The sequence below is a fragment of the Bos mutus genome, chromosome 5 (genome assembly GCF_027580195.1).
Source record: "Bos mutus isolate GX-2022 chromosome 5, NWIPB_WYAK_1.1, whole genome shotgun sequence".
Classification (NCBI taxonomy): Eukaryota; Metazoa; Chordata; class Mammalia; order Artiodactyla; family Bovidae; genus Bos; species Bos mutus.
The window spans coordinates 108,754,855-108,773,250 of record NC_091621.1 but is presented as its reverse complement, the minus strand read 5'-3'; the positions used below and the strand labels follow the sequence as shown (position 1 = coordinate 108,773,250).

At 45.2% G+C, this 18,396-nt stretch overlaps 1 protein-coding gene across 4 annotated transcripts in view; it reads left to right on the top strand.

Annotated features, from left to right (window-relative positions):
- Nucleotides 1-2,558: 2,558 nt before the first annotated feature.
- The window catches only part of TNRC6B (trinucleotide repeat containing adaptor 6B), a 262,575-nt gene continuing 246,737 nt past the window's right edge, over nt 2,559-18,396 (top strand). The window contains exon 1 of one of the 4 annotated variants that reach the window (XM_070371539.1): nt 2,559-2,776. The gene's annotated coding sequence lies outside the window, so the exon portion shown is untranslated. Of the gene's footprint in view, nt 2,777-2,800; nt 2,915-18,396 lie in introns of those variants that run through there. The other 3 variants (XM_070371534.1, XM_070371536.1, XM_070371535.1) reach the window with 3 other exon arrangements.

Sequence of the window (18,396 nt, the reverse complement as noted above, 5' to 3'; positions counted from 1 at the left end):
GACAGCACTTTGCCAACAAACGTCCGCATAGTCAAAGCTATGGTTTTCCCACTAGTCATGTGTGGATGTGACAGCTGGACCATAAAGAAGGTTGAGTGCCAAAGAATTGATGCCTTCGAATTGTGGTGCTGGAGAAGATTCTTGAGAGTCCCTTGGATAGCAAGGAGATCAAACCAGTCAATCCTAAAGAAAATCAACCCCAAATATTCACTGGAAGGCTGATGCTAAAGCTCCAATACTTTGGCCATCTGATGCAGAGAGCTGATTTGGAAAAGACCCTGATGCTGGGAAAGATTGAGGGCAAAAGGAGAAGAGGGTGGCAGAGGATGAGATGGTTAGATAGCATATCAACTCAATGGACATGAATTTGACCATACTCTGGGAGATAGTGGAGGACAGGAGCCTGGCGTCCTGCAGTATTCGGGGTCTCAGAGTCGGACCTGACTTAGCGACTGAACAACAACAAAAAAGCTGAGCTGGGGAGACAGATGTATCTAACAATTAACTATAAAATCAAGCGCTAGTTTAAGGGTTAAAATAAGAGTTTCAAACAACCAACCATGAAGATAAGTAAGGTTTTGGACCCTGACTATTTCTCACTCATTTTGTTTTATGGTTCAGAATTATTCTCACACTGGAATGCTAGTGTGGGGTGTGTGCATATAGTTTTAAGGATTCAGGTTCCTAGGACCTTTCTTAGACCTTGACTCATGATTTTTCTTCTGTCCTGCTGGCAGTTGCCCTGGGAATACCTGCCATTTAATGTTAATTGATGTTTGTGAAACACTTATCCTCCTCTGCTGAAAAGCTGTAAGTGTTGAGCACTATTTCTGTGTTACAGTAGTTGTTTTATTATTCAAGCAGTGCCAGTGTGGTTACACAACAGCTTGGATCAGGAGACGAAACAAGGGCAGTGATCCTACTGAAGCTACAGGGGATGGGGATTTGGGATGGTAAAATGTTAATTACCCGAGATGGAATGTGGGCTCGAGTCCAGCACTGTGCTCCTGGAGATCATTTCAGTACCAGAGCCTGGGGCTGGTTCTCTGGCAGTGGGTCCTAAGCATTCTGCCCTCCCCTGGCTGGAATGTTGGATTCACTTTGCTGAAAGCTGCCACAGGAAAGAATTCAATGGCCAGGAGCCAGGAACACACCTCTTGCACAGCATAAGGGGCTACTCTGGAAGCTTTCCACAAAGGGCTGTTCTATTTGCATACAGTAAATTATTCCTAAACCGATTTATTCTCTTTCCCTCTTTGGACTCTCTCCTTGTTTCTGGCTCTTCAGGACTCTCTCAGAAAAGAATGAGCTGGAGGTGGATGGGTGGCAGTTGGGAAGGTAGGCTTGAAACAGAAGGCTGGTAGAAGTATTCATTTATTTATAAAGTGGAGAAAATGACCATAAAGGTAAATGGGCTTCCGGTCAGGAAACACCAAGACTGTTTCATTTAGGGTGGGAGGAATGGGTGCTGGAGAAGATACAGTGGAGGCAATGACAACCTATCCATAGCTTTAGTCCCCAACAGTGTCACCTCCAAAAACTGAGGACCATAGGCTCTGAATGAAACTTTTTGAAGATGTAGGGTTGGCTGACAGGAACGATTCTAGGCTAAGGGAGACACTAAAGTACAGTGAAAAGAGCTTAGGCCTTGGAGTCAGATCTGGGACCAAATGTTGGTCTACCAACTATTTTCTATCTAGGTGACCTTGGGCAAATGTCCTAACCTCTCTGGAGCCTTAGTGTCTTATCTGTAAAATTTAGAGAACCTATAACTCACAGCTTTAATCGATAGTCCTTGTAAAGAACTCTGCACAGTTGGCACAAAGCGAGCACGCAAGCGGTACGCAAGCGGGTAATCGTTATTACCAACTACAGGCCAAATGAACAGTCATCCAAACTGCCTAGCAAACAATTAACAGTGCGAATCTGACCGACGCGCCTGTCTGCCCAATAAAGTACCAGGAAAGAACTTGGTGGAGACAAACCAATGGCATTAGCCCTTGTTGTTGGACGGGCTTTCTTGCCGTTCCACCAATAGTTTGAAGATTTGACTAACGAGTGACATGCGGACAGTCCAATGACCCACAACCAGCCCACACTCAGCACTTCTGAGGGGATAAATCAAGGAGCCAGGACGTATAGATTCCGTTATTAGGCAGTACTGGATGGAAAGAGGAGCTTAGGGGAAACAGTGCGAGGGCGAAGCACTAATGAACTAATAAAAGGAAAAAGACAATGGTTGCGCCAACTGAGCTCGGCCGCCATCATGCTCTAGTTTCCCCTTCGCTTCTCCGCGTCCGCGACCGAGGAAGCGGCCTCTGGGATGCTGAGGGGGTGTGTCCCCGAATGATTGGCGCAGGGAGCTCAGCCAATCCTAGCTCGTCAAACGGAACGCATTTGACCAATGAGGGGCGGCGGCTGCGGCGAGGCATTGGAGGGGCGGAACGGCAGCTTGACGGGCACAAAAGCCAGCCAGTGAGGGCCGGCAGCATCCTCCCTGCGGCCAATGGAGTGGGACTCTGGGCGGGGCCCCGAGTGTTTGTGTTGTGGTTTTGGGGGAGGGAGGCGGAGGGGAAAGTTTGTTTATTTTGTTTTTAGTTTCTGGGGTCCCCGTGTTTCTCGGAGGTGAAGCGGGAGGGATTGACCCCCTCCCCCGAGCCCCTCAGTCCCCCTACTACGTCGCCTCCATAGCCTGCGAAGGAGCGGGGACCGCGCGCATCGCAACGCATCGCCTCACAGCGGAACGCCGCGCACTCGGAGCCGGCACGGCTCGGCGGTGAGTGAGGACCGACGGCCACCGCCGCCCTTCCCCTCCCCCCGCTCACTGCCCAGTCAGAGCCGGGAGGCCGGGTGGGCGAGGACGTCTGCGGGAGCGCGCGGCGCGAGGCCGGCCTGTCAAGCTGAGGTGCAGCGTGTGCGTGTCCTCGCGAGTGAGCGCGCGCGGCGGGGAGAGGGCCGGGAGGGGCGTGAGCGCGCGCGGGGCCGGCGGGGGCGGCGGCGTTGGGCGCGCGCTCCGCGGGGCGGGCGTCTGGTGGGTTGACCCCGGGGCGGGGGACGCGGGCGAGGTCCGCGCTCTGGTCTTGGGCTCCCGGAATGGCCGGGTCGGGGCCGGCGGGCGGGCGGGCGCGCGCGGCGGCGGCGGCGGGCGTCACGCGCCGGCAGGTGTGAGCTGGGGGAGGGCTTCCGGGTGGGCCGGTCTAGTCGAGTTCGCTTCCCGTCGCCGGGGCACCTCGAGGCCGGGAGGGGTCCCCATCGCGGCGGAGAGCCGAGGCCCACGGAGGCGCGTCGGGGCCCCTTTCCTGGCGGTGGCAGAGGGAGGCGTCAGGCCTCGGAGCCTCCCGGTCCCCACCTGTGTGCAGGACCCGCGTGACTGAGTGAATGCGCTCCCCTGCCCAACCCGGGCCGGGGGTCCCAACTCCACCCCTCACCCAGGAGCCTTGCCTGTGTGGGCACCTAAGAGTCGATTAACTCTTCCCCAGGGAAAGGAGGGCGAGGGGACTATCATCGGACGACCAGTCAGAAGTGTTTTCTGCCATTCCCTGGTCCTGCGCCCTGGGTTTCAAACTAGTGGGTTTCCACAGTGGGCTTAAATGCACTGTGTAGTGGCTGAAGACTCTCCATAAGGGTATAGCCTCTTGTCGGTGACCTTAAGGCCCAGCCCATCCTCGGTTATTTGAACACCAGGAATTAGTCTAGGTCTTTTCAGGCTCCCTGCCTTTTCACATATCTGCCGGCTGCACTACTACTTTTTAGCCTCTGTGCTAAAGGTTGAAGCCAGGCATAAGGTGAATTCAAGTTGGCCATTTGCTTACAATATAGGCAAAATATAGAACAAAATTAGCCAGAGATGTTTCTCCATAGTCAGTGAATAAAACGTTGTTAATTACTGTTCCGCTCCCCTAGCAGTTAAGCAAACAGAAATAAGATGTATAGAAATCTTACATTTTAGCATTTTGTGAAGGTTTAACAATAGCAGCTGTTTTCTTCCTAGTTGTGGGGAATTTCAATAGGATGATAGTTTCCTAATGATTCGGGTGGCTTTGGAACTATGTTTAGCTTTTGGTAGTGTTATGCAAATGGCTCTTAAAAAGCAGAACTTTTAGCACATTGACACCTCTACCGTGTGCGTTGTCTCACTAGGTAGGTAGTAGGAGAGATGTGAATGTAGTAGGTCCATACACTAAGGCAAGTATCCAGAACACGAATCAGACTGGTTTGTTCCACTTAGAATGCAGTGATGATATGATGCCTTTAAAATAATTTTTTAGTTCTTGACTCTTTTTAAGTGCTTGTCCCAAATATTTGAGCAGAAAAGTTTCTGATGGGACTAAAGGAGAAGAAATTCCCAAGCGGCTTTTCTAAGGTAGCACATAAATGTCATGCCCTTTGGGAGGTGGGTTGGGAAATATTTTTGTCCTCATTCAAATGGAAGCACTTAAAAATGTTTTAAATCAGAACAATGCCATTTGTTCAAATGGTAATGATAACGGTAGCTAACATTTTTTTTTTTTTGGCGTGCTTTGCCTATGTCAACCTGTTTATATTTTTTACCTAGTCCTAACCTCAAGCCTGTGAGGTCGGTATCATTACTGTTTCATGGATGGGAAAAACCGCCTCCAAAAGCCGTAAAGCTAGGAAGTTAAAGGGCATCGGTTTAGTCTTCAGTCTGATTTCAAACCCTATGCATGTTCCATTTTGCGCCCCCTCCCAAATTATCCAGAGGAAGAAATGCAGAAAGACACTGAGAAGCAGAAAGGGATGGAAAAGGGAAATGTAACTGATGATTAGGTTCTTCATATCTAACTTAAAAATTAATGAAACTCATTCTTAATTTTTTAGAGATTAGCATTTTTGCAGGTGTTACATCTAAGCTTTGTTTTAATTTCTTCCCTATTTAAAGTGCCTTTAATTCAGGGGTCAAGGCTTTCAGAGCCTTTTGTGCAGGTCTGCACTCTGATACGTTGCTGTTGTCAGTTAATCCTTCCAGGAACCAGGCATCATTCAGTTTTGTATCCAGCAGGGTGCTTGATACATATCATAGGGGCACAGTAAATGTCAGTTGACTTAAGAAACAGTTTAGAATGTCATGACTTAGGGTTCATTTTAGCAGTTTTAGTTTAATGGGACAGTAAAGAGAATAGCTCATGTGCTAAAGGCATGTTCTGGAAGAATACTTAAACGGAGCAGTTCATAAGCCTGGGAAGTAAATTTTTTAATTTTGAAAATTTCTGTTATTTATGTAGTAACATTCTGAATGTTAACACGTGTACAGATTCATGTAACCAGTGCCACAGTCAGGGTACAGAATGGTTCCATCACTCTCCAAAGACTCCCTCATGCTCTGTCCCTTTCAAGAGCCCTGAATTCCGTCCCAGAGAGAAACACTGAGGATCAGACTCAGGCTTGTTTTACTTTTTTTTTTTTTCCCCCTGTTTTCAACTACTTGAAAATGTTATTTACTTTTGGGATTTAAACTGTCACTTCTCTGTGTGTTAATCTCAGTATCCATGTCTGATCTCTCTTCCATTCTCTAAAACAACATCCATATTTACCTGCTGGAATTCTTCCCTAGTGCTTCATACTCAGTATGTTTAGAGTTGTGCCTCCCAGCCAGTGTCTCCCAAATCAACTCAGCCATCAGATTTTTCTATACTTTTTGGTAGTGCCATCCTTCTCCCAACCTTGCAACCCTGGAAAACTTGAAAGTGAAAGTCGCTCAGTCTTGTTGACTCTTGGCGACCCCATGAACTATACAGTCCATGGAATTCTCCAGGCCAGAATGCTAGTGTGGGTAGCCATTCCCTTCTCCAGGGGATCTTCCCAACCCAGGGATCGAACACACAGGTCTCCTGCATTGCAGATGGATTCTTTACTGTCTGAGCCACTAGGGAAGCCCCAGGGAAAACTTGAAGGGCCTTATTATCATTATCTTTTGGCCATGCCACACGGCATGTAGGTTTTAGTTTCCTGACCAGGGATCCAACCCTGCCTGCATTGGCAGCATGGAGTCCTAACCATGGGACCACCAGGGGAGTCCCTTGAATGGCCTTATATTACACTCTGTTACAGACCCCAGGTATGTTGCTATTCAGCTACAAATGCTGGCTCCTTCCCCTTTGCTCCCAAGCCAGCTTCTGTTCAGGGTGCTGAGCAGACAGAGCATAGGTGGCTGAACATTTGGAACCCACCAAGATTGGACCACTTCCCTGATCAGAACCCCTCACAGCTTCCCATTGCACTTGGACCAATTCGGGATTTATTTTCCATCCCGTGAGGTTGTGCAAGATCTGGCCTTCGCCTGCCTCTCCAGCCTTCTCACACCTTTTTTATGACCCACCTGCCTTCTTGACATTCTAACTACATAGCCTTTCTTTCAGTTGTCTGAATTACCCAAGCCTTTTCTAGCCTTAAGGTTTTTGTACACAGCACTCTCCTGGCCTGGGCCATTACTCCCCCTGGTCTTCACCCACCTGACTTCAGGGTTCACATGAAATTGTCACTTCTTCAGAGAGTCTTTCCTTTATGACCTCATCCCACTACTCCCATCCTCCCTCAGATCTCTCAGAACTTCCTGTTCTTTTGTCATAGTTCTCACCACAATTTTTGATTTAGGACCATGTCTGTTTTGTTTCCTTTACCTCCAGAGCTGAGCCAAGGACTAGGCATACAGCAGACTCCCAGTAAATATTTGTTGGCTGTGTTGTGAGTCTGGGTGTTTGCTTTTATAATTTATTGCTATCTTGTAGCTTTTGGTAGCCTTCCTTTCTGCCTCCTACCTACTCTGAACTTGATCCTACTGGCAGAGGTCTTGGCACAGAGAAAGAGAGATCTGGAATCGCTAAAGAGGACACCGATTTTGTTCTCCTGAATGGCACCTCTGCCTGGGAGCCCTTCGCACTGAGCCAGATGAGATCTAACCTAACTCTAAACTGGGGTTGGGCTCGCTAGTCCGCTGAGCCAGATGAGATCTAACCTAACTCTAAACTGGGGTTGGGCTCGCTAGTCCGCTGAGCAGTGCACCTTGGTCATCCAGGCTCACGTCAGTGCTTGCAGCTGTTCCTCTTCCCTCACCTCACCCTGCTCTTGGTTTTTTCCTCCTCTCTCCACCCAGCGTGGGACTCCTAAAGACCTTGTACACTTTCCAGCTGAACCCGCTTACCCTTTGACATTTGCCGGCCTTTTGACATTGACAGCCACATCTAGTGTCTTGACCCTACGGATGGCCCCCACACGCCTGAAACAGGGCTTCGTTTATGTTTCCTGCCCCCTCCCCAAGTCTACCACAAGCACTTAGGTTTAAAAGCATTCAATAGTGTTTCATAGCCTCAAGGGATTAAACTCTGTAGCTTGTTATTTAAAGCTCTCTGGACCAGCACTGTGCAGTAGAAATAGAATGCAAGCCGCAGATGTGAGCCACACATGTAATTTTAAATTTTCTAGTAGCCACATTAAAAAGGTAGAAATAAAGGGTGAAATTGATTTTCATAACACTTTATTTACATCAAGATATCCAAGATATTATGTAAACATATAATCGGTTAAAAAAACATATTGAGGTGCTTTACATGCTTTTTTTCATGTGAAACTGAAATCGGGAGTGTACTTTTCACTTAATACATCTCAGTTGAGACTTAGCACATTTCTAGTGCTCAGTAGCTACATGTGGCAAGTGGCTACCATGCCGGACAGCACAGCTCTGAACCATGTCCTTAGCATAGTTGGAGGGCTGCTGCTGCTAAGTCACTTTAGTCGTGTCCGACTCTGTGCGACCCCATAGACGGCAGCCCACCAGGCTCCCCCGTCCCTGGGATTCTCCAGGCAAGGACACTGGAGTAGGTTGCCATTTCCTTCTCCAATGCATGAAAGTGAAAAGTGAAAGTGAAGTCGCTCAGTCGAGTCCGACCCTCAGTGACCCCATGGACTGCAGCCTACCAGGCTCCTCCGTCCATGGGATTTTCCAGGCAAGAGTACTGGAGTGGGGTGCCATTGCCTTCTCCGAGTTGGAGGGCTATACCAGACTAATTGCCGCCACTGGCCTTTTGGTAACATTCTTCTCTTTCTTGAAATCAGGTCCTTATCCAAATATGCTAACCGTCCTTGCTGAGAAACCCAGAAAATTCAGTTCTCACCATCTCCTCTGAGCTGTTTTAACATTAATTTTTTCATGTAGCAGTATTTATCAGTTTGTATTATAATCAGGGGTAGTGTTAAAATATTCAAAAACTGATAAGACATGGGAATAGGTGCTGATGAATTAGAACCTATGGCAGCTGTGTTCTCATCTGTGTGTACCTGCTGAATTATAGCTCTGATTGTCCTGGGTTGTGTATTATTGGCTGAGTTCCTTGAAGGCAGGGTATAAGACTGAGTTCCCTGAAGGCAGGCTTTTGTCCTACTCAACTTTGCCTCCCTAAAAGGACTCCTTACCTGGCTCATAGTAGATCAGTTCAGTCGCTTAGTTGTGCCCAACTCTTTGCGAACCCATGGACAGCAGCATGCCAGGCTTCCCTGTCCATCACCAACTCCCAGACTTGCTCAGACTCATGTCCTTCGAGTTGGTGATGCCATTCAGCCATCTCATCCTCTGTTGTCCCCTTCTCCTCCTGCCTTCAATCTTTTCCAGCATCAGGGTCTTTTCCAATGAGTCAGTTCTTTGCATTAGGTGGCCAAAGTATTGGAGTTTCAGCATCAGTCCTTCCAATGAATATTCAGGACTGATCTCCTTTAGGATTGTCTGGTTTGATCTTCTTGCTGTCCAAAGGACTCTCAAGAGTCTTTTCCAACACCATAGTTCAAAAGCATCAGTTCTTCAGCACTCAGCTTTCTTTATGATTCAGCTGTCACATCCGTATGTGACTACTGGAAAAAACCATAGTTTTGACTATACAAATCTTTTCAGTAAAGTAATGTCTCTGCTTTTTAATATGCTATTTAGGGTTGTCAGAGCTTGCTCATAGTAGATAGTCTATAAATATTTTAAATCACTGAACAAATGCTACCTTGTATTTTGTTTTATTCTATGTGCTACATTTTATCTTTTCAATTAGAAACCAAAATACAAGTGCTTTGAGGATAGAAATCATGAATTATGAAGGACTAGATGGCAGTTTCTTGATTGTCTTCATAGGAGAAATTCTTCTGAATGAAAATTCACTTTAAAAAAATAACTGTTTAGAAGTTGTTATGGGTTTTCAGCCTGGGCAAATAATGAAGTGTGACTTTAATTTAATGAAACTTACTTTCTTTTGTGGTTTTGTAAGCTGGCTGTGTGGAGAAGGAGATGGCACCCCACTTCAGTACTCTTGCCTGGAAAATCCCATGGACGGAGGAGCCTGGTAGGCTGTAGTCCATGGGGTCGAAAAGAGTCGAACACGACTGAGCGACTTCACTTTCACTTTTCACCTTCATGCATTGGAGAAGGAAATGGCAACCCACTCCAGTGTTCTTGCCTGGAGAATCCCAGGGATGGGGAGCCTGGTGGGCTGCTGTCTATGGGGTCGCACAGAGTCCGACACAACTGAAGCGACTTAGCAGCAGCAGCAGCAGCAAGCTGGCTGTGAAAGCAGCTTCAAAAGAAGAGCTCCTTGGAATTAATGCAAACTCTTCCAGTTAGGGGCATGTTTGGTTCCTGGAAGGGACCTGAACTAGAAGTGAAAAATCCTGGGTTGGTTTGTGTTGTAGACATATACTTGAGTATCAGCTATGTTCCAAGCACAGGAATGATTGAAAATTCAAAAACATAGTATGAAAAAGTACAGCTTTAACACAAAGATGATGTGATTAATTATTTCTAGGAATATTGAATTTCTCTTTGCTGCTTTATACTTTCCTCATTTCTAGCATGGACTACACTGTATAGTGTTTCCAGATCTGTCTCTTGCATCAGATTGTGAGTTTCTTAAGAGCAAGACTTGCATTCATCTCTGTATGAATGCACACACTGTACTGCGCCTGCCATATTGTAGGCACTCAAATGTTTGTTGAATAAGTATCTTCAAATAAATTACTTACTGTGCAGAAGATAATTTTTTCCCTTGTAAGTAGGGAATTCTCTGCCTTAGAGAATTGTAGAAACTGCAGAAGGAATAATCGCTTAAGACTATGTGTCTGTTCTGTATATGTTATTCCTCAAATATAAAATATTTAACTAAGAAACAAGTGCAACTCTAATCACATGTATTCCCTACTTAAAATTGTTAACCTGTCCCCCAAACACTGCCATCCACCCTCTGGAATATAAACTTCACAAGAATAAGCATCTGATCTGTCTTGTTCACTAAATGCCCAGGGAAGACTGTGCCTCATTTCCTGCCCTCCTTTTCTTTGCTGCCTGTACTCTTGTCACATGGAACTTCTGGTTCCTGAAATGCATATCCCCTTCTGCTCAAGGTCTCCTCCTTGCACTTGCTATTCCCATGGTCTGGAAGCTTCGCACCCCAAGCCTAGTTGCCTCTTCAATCCCTGGAGCCCTGTTTATGTGTTATTTCTTAAGCACACACAGCTCCCCACCCCCACCCCCACCCCCCCAGTAGAAATGCTCCTTTTAAACACTCAGAGCACTTAATTTAATTGTAATTAAGTAATCATTTAATTTGTATATTGTTTCTCTGCTAGAAAATAGCTACGTGAATAAAAATGCCTTGTCTGTTTTGCTCACATTTTTATCACCAGTATCTGGCACCCACTGCACTATTCTTGCCTAGAGAATCCCCACGGACAGAGGAGCTTGGCAGGCTGCAGTCCATGGGGTCGCAAAGAGTCAGACACAACTGAGCAGCTCAGCACAGCACAGCACAGCATCACCCACTGTAAATTACACATAATAGGTCCTGAATGAAAAATTTTCAAATAAATTAGGAAAGAAAACTAAAACAGAAAAGTATCTCATTCTGATGGTTTAAATAAATATATGGGGGCAGGGAGGGGCTTTCCATTTTAGGTTGTCTCTGCTGCTGCTGCTAAGTCGCTTCAGTCATGTCCGACTCTGTGTGACCCCATTGATGCCAGCCCACCAGGCTCCACCATCCCTGGGATTCTCCAGGCAAGAACACTGGAGTGGGTTGCCATTTCCTTCTCCAACGCATGAAAGTGAAACACTAGGGTCTATTTTTTTCTTAATTTCTACCTGTAATAGGTAAACATTTCATTATTATAGAAAGAATATTGTAATAAAAAATTTTAATTTGTATGAGAATTTTATCTAGTCATTGTACAGTTGAGGTTTTTTTTGGCCGTGTGTGGGATCCCAGTTCCTCGACCAGGGATTGAACCCAGGCCATGGCAGTGAAAACCTGGAATCTTAACCACTAGACCACCAGGGATCTCCCGATTGCAGAGTTTAATGAGTATCTTTTTAATCCTTTATTAGTAGAAATGATCAGAATGGTTATTCCTTTTAAACACTTTTTTATGTGGTCGGTACTTGCTTGAGTACAGTTGACACTGAATGTTTGCGTGTGCACTGTGTGGTGCGCTGAACGCTGGGTTAGGACCTAGGACTACAGGAATGGGATAAGAAGAGATTTTTGTTCCCAAGGCACGCACAGCCAAGTGGGCAAGGCAGACACAGATGAGTGCCATTTGGTGTTGTGTCATAGTAGACATTCAGGGGAGGGGGCAGGGGTGAAAAGGAAAGTCGTCCACACAACTAGAGGTCAGGAAAGCCTTTCCAGGGAAGGTAACATTTACACTTAGTCATGGAGGAAGAGGGCATTTCAGGCAGGGCAAACAGCCTACACAGAGGCCCAAAGGAGCATATTTAGTATAAGGAGAAGATGGCACAGTGGTGTGCTTTTATAAAGCTGGTGTCAGGGTACAGGGCCAACAGCTGTCTTACAGACCTGTAAGTGACGTGTCAGACTCAGATTACATTTCAGAACTGGAGATAGTCTTAGAAATAATTGTTGTTGTGATTCCATACATTTGAACTCATAAAGGCATCATAAAGTACCATTCAAAGAAGCTAATGGTAAACCAGAATGATGCTTGTCACTTCTAATTAATATACTTGTTTGAATATAGCACCTATAACTAGGCAAATGATTTCAGGTGGAATTAGAAAGTTGTGACTCATTTAAGCTTATCTAGGAGCAGAGAAGCACAAGTTGGAATCAAGATTGCTGGGAGAAATATCAGTAACCTCAGATATGCAGATGACACCACCCTTATGGCAGAAAGCGAAGAGGAACTGAAGAGCCTCTTGATGAAAGTGAAAGAGGAGAGTGAAAAAGCTGGCTTAAAACTCAACATTCAGAAAACTAAGATCATGGCATCCGGTCCCATCACTTCATGGCAAATAGATGGGGAAACAATGGAAACAGTGTCAGACTTTATTTTCTTGAGCTCCAAAATCACTGCAGATGGTGACTGCAGCCATGAAATTAAAAGATGCTTGCTCCTTGGAAGAAAAAGTATGACCAACCTAGACAGCATATTAAAAACAAGAGACATTGCAAGATCTATCTAGTCAAAGCTATGGTTTTTCCAGTAGTCATGTATGGATGTGAAAGTTGGACCATAAAGAAAGCTGAGCACCGAAGAATTGATGCGTTTGAACTGTGGTGTTGAAGAAGACTCTTGAGAGTCCCTTGGACTGCAAGGAGATCCAACCAGTCCATCCAAAAGGAAATCAGTCCTGAATATTCATTGGAAGGACTGATGCTGAAACTCCAATACTTTGGCCACCTGATGCAAAGAACTGACTCACTGAAAAAGATTCTGATGCTGGGAAAGACTGAAGGTGGGAAGAGAAGGAGACGACAGAAGATGAGATGGTTGGATGGCATCACCGATTTGATGGACATGAGTTTGAGCAAATCTGGGAGTTGGTGATGGACAGGGAAGCCTGGCATTCTGTGGTCTAAGGGGTCACAAAGAGTTGGACACTACTGAGCAACTGAACTGAAGAGCAGAGAGTAAAGGAAGTCACCTCCAGATTATTTGAGACGTGCTGATCCACCTCACAGGACCAGATACTGAACCAGTCAAAGGGATGATGTCAGAAGGGATTACCTAGAAGGGCCTCCAGGTGCATGTACTGGGAAAGACGATTTCTACAGCTTGAAATTCTAGTTTTACTTAACCTGTAAGTTTAGTCAGAGCTGTGGCTTTTCCAGTAGTCATGTACAGACGTGAGACTTGGACCATAAAAAAGGCTGAGCACTGAAGAAGCACCAAAAAATTGATGCTTTCAAACTGTGGTGCTGGAGAAGACCCTTGAGAGTCCCTTGGACTGTAACGAGATCAAACCAGTCAATCCCAAAGGAAATCAACCCTGAATATTCATTGGAAGGGCTGTTGCTGAAGCTGAAGCTCCAGTACTTTGGCCACTGATGCAGAAAGCCAGCTCATTGGAAAAGACCTTGATGCTGGGAAAGATTGAAGGCAGGAGGAGAAGAGGGCAGCAGAGGATGAGATGGTCAGATGGCCTCTCCAACTCAGTGGACATGAATTTGAGCAAGCTCCAGGAGTTAGTGGAGGACAGAGGAGCCTGGCATGCTATAGCCCATGGGTGTTGCAAAGAATGGGACACAGCTTAGTGAATGAACAACAGAACAACGTAAATCTTTAAGTGGTTCACTGAGCCAGCATTAGTTTAATTTGATTCTCAACTGAAAGTGGAGAAAGGAAGAGTCATTGAATGGAAATTCAGCCCATATTCTTTAAGTTTACACCTCTTTAGTTTAATAACTCCTCTTTTTCAGCCCTGTTATTCTTAAGTAGTGCCTCCTTTTCCCCAGTTCACCCCAGCTCTTACTATCTTCATCCTGTGATTGTTAAGTACAATTAGGAGATGTCTGGGCTTTGTTGGCTAACCAGTGTTTTTCAGATTTTCATATTCAGAACTTGATAGTTTTCAGAAAAAGAGGTGATTAAGCTCTAGTAGTGCTGATTCCATTCAGAAGATGATAATTAACCTGTTACAAAGTCGATTGCTACAAATTTCTGTGTGTTCGTTTATTGACCTACATTACAAGGAGCTATGGAGACAATGGATGGTAGGGAAAATGACACCAGTGAGTATAGTTTATTTTAAGATGTTTGGAGTGAAAAAGCAGGAGAAAATGGAAGCAGGGTGAGGCTGAGAAGGCCACAGCATCTTGAGGTAAGATAGAAAATCTATTTAAAAATGTAGAAATGAGACAGGAGGAGAAGAAGCAGGGCAGAACCTTTAAAAGAATGACTTAGCTGTTAAGGATATGGCACAAACTGAGTAGAACTGATTAGGCTCAGGGTGGCATCAAAATTCAACTTCCAGTAGACCCTGAAGCTCATTATGCAGTCACGGTAATATACTAGCATATGATAGATGACACACCCGTGGGCACCGTGACAGTTGTGACGCTGACCATAAAAGGGCAAAAAGTGGGTGGTGGCCCAGTTCCTGGAAGTCCCTGCCCCTTCCCCCTGAAATAGTTGGAATAATCCTCCTACCCGCTAGCTTACCCAGCCCATAAACACTGAGCACCCCATATTTTGTGGCTGCTCTTGACTTTTGAGACAGCCCACACTCTGTGTGCGGAGGGTGTTTCTACCATGGTTGCTCACATTCTGAGACGGACTACATTCTATAATTGGAATGTGTATCACCTTCAGTAAACCTGCTTTTTAGTTACTGTGGCTCACTCTTGAATTCTTTTCTGCACTAAGCCCAGGGCCATCACTTGATAGTCCATCCCAGGAACCTGCCCACCACCTGGATCATGACCATCTTCTCATGCCCCATTTTCCTGCAACCTCTTTACAAAGGATATTGATAAATCTTTTTAGTTATCACTTTGCCTCTTGCTGAATTCCTTCTGCGCTGAGACATAAAGAACCTGAGCTTCATTAAGTCCTGAGATGAGTTACGCAGTTTCAGTTGGAAGATTGTGGGTTTGAGTCCCAAGTGAGGTGCAATTTCAGGAAGCACCCAGGAGAGTGGAGTGATAACTAGGACACGTTCCTTGTAGTTCCTGCACTAGAGAAGCGGGAGAAGTCAGGAGCCCGCTCTTGAATACGTAGAGCCTGAAACAAGCTTATCCACTTTGTTGTTTTTGTGGCACTCACAGAATGGTTTGTGTACAGTGAGCAGTACAAGAGATCAATCCACCGGATTGGAAGGAGTTATTGATTTAAACAGGCTTTAAACTTGTTCCAGTGACTGTATCGTACTCTCTGTGATTAATGACAGATGAATATGTTTATTATTCCTGTATTTTGTGAGTAGTACAGTTAATATTGTTTTCTTCCCCTAGAAGTGTTAATTACATGTATACATTTAAAATGTACCACAGATTTTTTAAAATTTATCTATTTTTTGCTTATTTATTGGGCTGTGCCAGGTCTTAGTTTCTTAGTTGTGGCACGAAGGATGTTTGAGTTGTGGCATGTGGGATCTAGTTCCCTGACCAAGGACCCGGGCCCCCTGCATTGGGATGTGGAGTCTTAGCCACTGAACCACCAGGGAAGTCCGTGGCACGTCTTCATTTTTCAAACCTAGGAAGAGCCTCCAAAAGTAGGAGAGGTCCAAGCTCCCTGACTTAGGCCCAGGTCAGTGCGTTGCAGGAAAATGGAGCACGAGAGGCTGCTTATGTTCCAGGTCTCGGATGAGTTTCTGGGATCAGCTGCCAAGGTGAGAGTCCTTGACTTCGCACAGGAAAGAATTCAAGAGTGAGCCATGGTGAAGTGAAAGCAGGTTTACTTAAGATTCGCACTCCATAGACACAGGGTGTTCGGTCTCAGAAGGCAAAAGCTGCCCCCAGATACGAGTGGTTAGTTTTTATGGGCTGGATAATTTCACAGGGTTCCAATGTGAAAGAACGAGTGAGAGAGAAGCCCAGGTCCCCCTAGGAGCTAGGTGTTTTCCTTCAGTGAAAATCTTGCTACTGGTGTATCGTGCTCAGTAATATCCTTTCCTTGAGATATTTTACCCAAATGTGTATCTTTGAGACTTCTATTAATAAGTAAACAACTCTACTTAGGTGTACCATGGACAACAGATTTTAAAATAGTTCCACCAACTACTCTTGTCAACCTTACTTTCTCTATAAAAATGTTATAGTTTTATACGAGGTGTTTAACATTTATGATGTTTTTATTTTGCAGTGTGGCTCTATACCCTAAACAAAAGGGCACACTAATTATAGATTCCCTCTTAAAGCATGCAGGAGAAGATCTCTCTCTGCCCCCACATTCCTAATGTATGGCCAACACATGGGCCCACAGGGGAAAGCGTTACTTTGAAAACACCAAGAGAATTGGTGAAAGGGCTCTTTGTGGAAATAACAAAACAAGAGAATGAAAATGCAGAAGACATCACAATCCAGGCCAGTAAGGGCTGGTTTGAAAACTTTAAAAAGGGGACCCTGTGCCCCACACAGAGCTTGTGAGGCGGCCTCAGCACATCGTGACATCACCCTACGCTTCCCGAAGCTGCCAGAGCCAGGGCTCCACACCGAGGCAGCATGTTTGCTTCTGAAGCAGAGGCCTGCCAAGCTTGTATTCACTGCACTTAAACACGCGTATTGAATGTCGTTTTCTCTCATTTGCCTTTCATTTGGGGTGCCATTCAAAAAGGTAACTCTGGGGGCTGGAAATGGGTCTCTGCTTCACCTCCCTCAATGATTTGCTCACTTGATTGGGTCCCCTCGTTGGTAGCCATCCTCCCAACACCTGCATCTTGAAGCCCGGAAACCCTGCATCTTGAAGCATTGCCATGTCTTACAGCTCTTTTCTCTGTAGCTTTGGACTTGGAGCTGCTCGGTTTTTGTTTTCATGCCACCATCTTGCTTCTGAGTCATCCTCAGGCTAGGTCTGGATTATTAAAACAGCTTCCTGTGCCTGACCTGTTCCTAGTCTCCCTCCAGAAAACGTTTCCTATGTACTATTTTCTTTTCCCTTCTCGATCAACCTTTCTTATTCTGTGAAGTCCAAACCTCTGTGTCTGACCCAGATCCTTTAATGCTTCCACCTATCAGCTCTTGTTCCCTAGAGCTCTTTGCCCTCTCCCCCACAATCTTTTCTCTGTATTTCATATGATTTTCTCCCTTTTTGTCCCTGTACTTTATAAGGGCTATGCATTATGTAAAATATTCTCCCATGTTTCTGGATTCCAAACCATTTTCCTTCTTACTCTTAAAAAACATTCTCTAAATCGTCTCCCTGGAAGTACGTCATTATTAAAGACCTCTTCATTTAGATAGTTTGTTTTTATTGATATGATTGTGACACTAATGAATCAGATAAAGTTTGCTAATTTCATTCATTACTTCTAGTGACTTTTTTGTAATCATTTTGTTTTTCTTCTATACACAATTATGTCATTTACCAAGAATGACAGTTTTACTTTCTAATCTTTGAGTTCTAATTCTTTTTTTTAATTGTTTATTTTCTTTTTGGCTGCATTGGATGTTGGTTGTGGCATGCTGGCTCTTTCGTTGCAGCGCGTGGATCCTCTGGTTGTGGCACACAGGCTCGGTGGTTGTGGTGTGAGGGCTCCAGAGTGCGTGGGCTTTGGTAGTTGTAGCACACAGGCTCTTTAATTGTGGCATGGGGGCTTTTTAGTTGCTGTGTGACATGTGTGATCTTAGTTCACCAACCAGGGATTGAACCCATGTCCCTTGCATTGCAAGGTGGATTCTTAACCACTGGTGGTAGTGGTTCAGTTCCTAACTCATGTCCAGCTCTTTGCAACCCCATGGACTGCAGCACGCCAGGCTTCCCTCTTCTCTCCCAGAGTTTGCTCAAACTCAAGTTCATTGAGTTGGTGATGCCGTCCAACCATCCCATCCTCTGTCACCCTCTTCTCTTGCTGCTCTCAATCTTCCCCAGCATCAGGGTCTAATTCCTTGAATCTATTTGTCACTTCCACTCTAAAATCATAAGGGTTTTGATTTAGGTCATACTTAAATGGTCTAGGGGTTTTCCCTACTTTCTTCAATTTAAGTCTGAATTTTGTGATAAGAAGCTCGTGATCTGAGCCACATTCAGCTCTATGTCTTGTTTTTGCTTACTGCATAGAGCGTCTCCACCTTTGGCTGCAAAGAATAAAATCAGTCTGACTTTATATTGACCATCTGGTGATGTCCATGTGTAGAGTTATCTCTTGTTTGTTGGAAGAGAGTGTTTGCTATAACCAGCGCATTCTCTTGGCAGAACTCTGTTAGCCTTTGCCCTGCTTCATTTGTACTCCAAGGCCAAACTTGACTGTTAGTCCAGGTAATAGTCACTTGACTTCCTGCTTTTGCATTCCAATCCCCTATGATGAAAAAGGCATCTTTTTTTTGTGTTCTAGAAGGTCTTGGAGATTGTCATAGAACCGTCCAACTTCAGCTTCTTCAGCATTTGTATTTGGGACCACCACGGAAGGTCCCTGAGTTCTTTCTTGTCTTGTACTGGCTAGGACCTCAAGTACTA